Source organism: Dasypus novemcinctus, chromosome 17 (assembly GCF_030445035.2).
Source record: "Dasypus novemcinctus isolate mDasNov1 chromosome 17, mDasNov1.1.hap2, whole genome shotgun sequence".
Lineage (NCBI taxonomy): Eukaryota > Metazoa > Chordata > Mammalia > Cingulata > Dasypodidae > Dasypus > Dasypus novemcinctus.
This window is the reverse complement of record NC_080689.1, coordinates 34,916,157-34,922,156: the sequence shown is the minus strand read 5'-3', so window position 1 is coordinate 34,922,156 and position 6,000 is coordinate 34,916,157.

Below are 6,000 nucleotides of genomic sequence, written 5' to 3'. Positions count from 1 at the left end.
ATCATATGGGACATTCAGTGGAGACTCTAGAAGGGTTATGCTTTAATAATGGGGCTAAACTATCAGAGTAAAGGCTACTCTATATCCACCCAAAGCTCAAAATCACACCTCAAAAAGAAGTGAACAAAATTTACTTCCTTACAGGGGCAAAGACTAACACTTTTTAAAGAATGACAAACAACAACAACAACAACAAAAAAAAACCACACCAAATACTTAACAGTATAATGTTTACAATGCCCTACATTCAACGAAGTACTAGCTATATCAAGAAACAGGAAAATGTGATCCATAACCAGATGAATCAGTCGATAGAAACCAATCCAGAAATGATAGAAGTTATGGAATAAGTAGACTAGGGTGTTTTTAAAAGCTACTATAATTATGTCCAAGTATTCAAAAGAAACATGCATATTAGTGGAGAACTGGAAAATATAATAAAGAAACAATGGAACTTCTAAAGATGACTAATATATTATCTGATACAAAAATTTCACTGGATGGGATTAAAAGCAGATTAGGCACTGCAGAAGAAAAGAGTAGGGAACTTGAAGACATGTCAAGAGGAACTATCCAAAATGAAGCACAGCAAGAAAAGAAGACTGATAAAAATGAACATTCTCAGTGACCTGATGGATGATATCAAGGAATTTAACATACATTTAATTGGAGTCCAGGAGGAGGAAGGATAGAGCAGTAAAAGTATTTGAAAAACAATGGGCAATTTTTTTTCCAAATTTGATAGGAAAAAAAAAAGGCTGAGAGAATTTTTAGCCAGCCATTTTGTACCACAATGTTACAGTAAAGTCTTCACACAGAAAGAAACACCAGATGAAAATTTGGATTTACACAAAGGAATGAAGACCACCCAAAATGATCAATATATAGATAAATATAAAAGACTTTTTCTCATTTCACAATTTCTTTAAAAGAAAAGTGACCATTTAAAGCAAAAATAATAGTATATTATGGTATTTAGAACAAAGGTTGAAGGAAAATCTATGGCAACAGTGGCAAACTGGGGGGGGGGAATGGAAGTATATTGTTGTATAAAGTTCTTATATTATACTTTAAGTGGTATATCATCTGAAGAAAGAGTGCATAAGTTGAATATGCTTATGGAAAACCCTAAAGCAACCCCTAAAAACATAAAACAAAGAAGTATAGTTAATCAGTCAATTGTGGAGATAAAATGAAATTCTAAAAAATATTCAATTAATTAAAAGAGGAAACAGGAACAAAGAACAGATGGGGAAAAGTAAAAAGCTAGTAGCAAGATGGTAGATTTAAATCTAACCATATCAATAATTACATTAAATGAAAATGGTTTAAACTCTGCAAAGAAAAGGCAGAAAATTTCACGGAGGTAAAAAAAAATCAGGCTCAGTATATGCACTCTATAAGAAATTCACTTTAAGTATAAAGACACAGGATAAAAGTAAAAGGATGGAAAAAATCAATGCTGTAAACACAATTCATACGAAAGTCAGAATGGTTATATTGCTTTCACACAAAGTAGGCTTCAGTACGAGGAATATTACCAGGGATGAACAGGGACATTCAATAATGATAACGGGATCAAGTCATAAAGAGGACCATCTTAAATGTATATTCAGCTAAAAGCAGCACTTCAAAATACATGAAATATGGGAAGCGGATTTGGGCCAACGAATAGGGCATCTGCCTACCACACGTGAGGTCCAAGGTTCAAACCCAGGGTCTCCTGACCAGTGTGATGAAGTGGCCCACGTGCAGTGCTGATGCGGGCAAGGGGTGTCCGCTGGGTAGGGAAGCCCCATGTGCAAGGAGTGCACCCTGTAAGGAGAGCCGCCCAGCATGAAAAAAGTGCAGCCTGCCCAGGAATGGCGCCGCACACAGAGAGAGCTGACGCAGCAAGATGATGCAACAAAAACGACACACAGATTCCAGGTGCTGCTGACAAGAATACAAGTGGACACAGAAGAACACACAGCGAATGGACACAGAAAGCAGACAACTGGGGGGTGGGGTGGTGAAGGGGAGAGAAATAAATTAAAAGCAAATCTTAAAAAAAAAATTACATGAAATAAAAATTGACAGAACTGAAAGGAGAATCAGTCAACTCCACTATGGTTGAGAACTTTCTACCCTCCTCTCTCAGTATAAAACAAGTAGACAGAAAATCAGTAAAGACATAGAAGATTACCAACTAACATTATAGAACATTCTACCCAAAAATTCTTCTAAGGCACATAAAACATTTGCTAAGTAAATTATATGCTGGAACATTAAACAAGTCTCAACGAAAACTATCAATGTCTTCACACATAGAGGAGAAACTAATGCATCCATGAAGCAAGATCTATAAAAATTCAGAGGACAAATCTTCGGAAATAAAAATAAGCATAATAGAAATAAAGAAACACACAGAAGTGTTAGAAGAAAAAGTGAGGCAATTTCTCAGAAAGCAGAGCCAACCACAAAGAAGATGGAAAATGATGGAGGAAAGATAAAAAATGAGAGCACCAGTGCAGGAGATACATCTGATGGTAGGTTTAAATCTACCCTCTTGCTACTTGCTTTTTATTTTCTGGAAAGTGAAAATTTTGCCAGGGATGTAACTGACACATAACTACTATAAGAACATTTCCCAGAACTAAAAGTGCATTAGTATTAAATTAAGAGTCTAATGAGATTAAAAGGACCTAAGGAGTGTCCAGTATAATATATGAAAATAAACCTACCCTAAAACACATCATAATGAAAATTTAGAATACTGGAGTTGAAGACAAAATTCTACAAATTTCCAGGGGATGGGGGCAACAAATCACATACAAAGGATCTGGAATCAGAATGGCTTCTTCTCAGCAACACAGGAACCTAAAACACAACATAGCAATGCCGAGATTCTGCAGGAAAATTACAACCTAGAATTTGATATATAACCAAACTATTAATCAAACATAAGGATAGAATAATTGTTTTAGAAATCCAAGGTCTAAAATATTTGCCTCCCGTATTATCTTAGGAATTTACTGGAGTATATGCGCCATTAAACAATGGAGGGGAGCAGAAGCAGCTCAGTGGTGAGTGCCTACTTCCCATGTCACGGGTTTTAATCCCAGTACCTCCTTAAAAAACAAACAAAAAACAATGGAGTAAATTCCATAAGGGAAGACATAGGACTAAAGGAAACAGTAAATTAAACATAGAAGAGAGGTAAAGGATGATATCAGAATGGCAGCTATATACCAAATTTAGATGCAATCAGTTTTACTGGACAATGAGTCTCAAGAGAAGAATGATCAATAGAATGAACTAGGCAAGCCCAGAACAGATTACTATGACCCAGATTGTTATCTGTTCTGGGCTTTCCTAGATCATGTGTTGGTAAATTCCTATTTCCCCCATCATTCCTTACTGCTTGGATCAGCTGAGGACACTCATTTCATCTTAAAGAACTTAAGTATTTTCTTTGACTTATTCTAAGAGCTGGAGGTAGTCAAGATGAGCTTATTAGTCAGATTCTTGCTGGATGACCAGTATATGGCTCACAGAACAGACTGTCACATTCAGACCATAGTGAACGTTTCCAAATATTAACTCGTTGTTATGTAAGTTAACAATTGTTCTATCTTCTTGGAAACTTGAACTTTACAGCAATGCGTTAAAATTTTCATGTCTGGTAAAGCTTTTCATCTTAAGATCTATTTTCTCTATATTAATATAGCCACACCAACTTTCTTTTGGTTAGTAGTTACCTGATACATACTACTTCCACCCTTTTACCATAAACTTAGTTTAGCATATGACTGGAGCTGCTTTTTTAATCCAGTGTGACACTATTTGACTCCTTTGACTAGAATATTTAGTATTTGTATTCACATTATTAGATATATATATTTGGATTTCTATCTTTTGTTCCTTGTCCTTTGTTTTTGCTTCTATACTTCTGCTTTTTCATTGATGTATTTTTCACTTCACCTAACTTTTTATTCTCTAGTAATTCTTTGATAACAAGTCATGTTTATCAGTTTTTTTCTTCATGAATACTTAATCTGATCAAGTGAACTATACGCTAGTTTCCCAGTATTTAACCCCACAAATTAGATATTATCATCTTACATAATCAATATTTGTCTTAAGTTACTTACATACTTTTTTTGAACACATCATTCTTTATGTATTTCAGACCTTCCTTGGGAGGTCATTTCCTTCTTCCTGAAGTACAGTTTTGGAAATTTCTTTAGTGAGGATCAGTTGGTTTTAAATTCATTTACTTGTCTAAAAAGTCTATTTCATTTTTTAAAAATCTTACAAAAGTAGACAAATAGCTCCTTCTGGATCTTTGATTGGATCTATGCCAGACCTTTCCTTTTGGTTTTCTTTATGCAGAATTCTCTGGAGAGATTTATTTCCCCTGCTCTTCTTAGAGCTAAGACCAAGATATTAAAGTATCCCACTGTCTTAGCCTGTGTATTTGCATGGAAGTGTTCTAGTAGGCCCATAAAAATTGTTGCATTTAGGGCATCATGCTTTATGCGCAAGTCTCTGATCTAACCTCCCTGCTAGCACAAGGCTTTGTCTTTGATCCTCCCTGCATGTGATGCCCATCAAAACTAAGGCTTTAAACCCTGAAGGACTGGGATAGTTCTTAAAAAGTCCATGGCTTTGGTGCTAGTTTACCCCTTTGTATTTGTATTCATACTTTTATTTCTGGCCTCTGAGGATCAGCATTACTTTCCTGCCAATTTAATCATACTCATATATTCAAATTATATAATTTGTATACACATATATGCATATATAAAGTCTCCAGGAGTTTTATTACTGTATGCTAAGTTTCTCTGGCTATCTTGTTGGAAACTTAAGTTCATCTATTTGATCTTTAAATTGCTGAAACTGTAATCTTTCAGCATTATAGAAAATTAAAACTAAGAAAAAGCATCATTGCCATCTGGTGGACAGAACTACTACTGCCACATTTAAATGGGACCCTCTATGACTCACCTCATTTTCCCATCTTAGTTTGTCAAGGATGCTATAACAAAATACCACAATCTGGTTGGCTTAAACAACAGGAATTTATTGGCTCTCAGTGTGGAGGCTGTAAGTCCAAAGTCAAGACATCAACAGGTCATGCTTTCTCCGTAGTCTGTAGTGTCCTGGTGGTGTCCTGCTGGCAACCAATCTCTGCCTGTCACATGGTGATCTGCCTCTTTTTGACTCCTCCTGTGATTTATACTTCCATGTGTGAACTTTCTTTACTTGTAAGGACTGCAGTCATATCAGCTTAAGGAACACCCTGATTCCATCCTCATCTAAATCTTCAAAGATCCTATTTAGAAATGAGTCTGTATCCCCACAGGATTGAGGGTTAGGACTTTAACATGTCTATGTGGGGAACATGATTCAATCTACCACACCCCTATATTTAGTCACCAATTCTGCTGAAGTCTTCTTTTACCAGGTCTTTCAAATCTGTCCCTTCATTTCCATTCTTCCAGTACCACTTTAGTTTGGTTCCTTTTATTTTTTTCCCCCTAGAATCATTGCACATGACCTGGTCTCTCCCTTTACTCACTATCCTTTCAATATACTGTTCTTATTCCTATGGTCACACAATTACTTTTAAAACTTTAATTTTGATTTTGGAACCAATAACAGCACTCTAACTAGGGATAAAAATATAGTAGAGGCCCCAAAAGTGTTGGATGAATTGATAAAGTACCATTAGCTCATTTTCCAAATTTATTTCTGGGAAGGAGCAAATGCACAAAAATTCCCAAGTGACATCCACATGTGTAAGTCTCCTGTGAGTTTACCCAAATTTTTAAAAAATTAAAATTATTTTTAATTACAAATTGTATACAAGCCCAATATAAAATGTTCTATAAATGAGTAATTATGTCAATGTACTTGGGAGTCAGACTTACCACATGAAGGAAGATACAAATATGGAATGGGGGAAGGCAAGGAAGAACCCTGTGGGGTTGGAGTAAAGTTGAAGATTAAAATAAA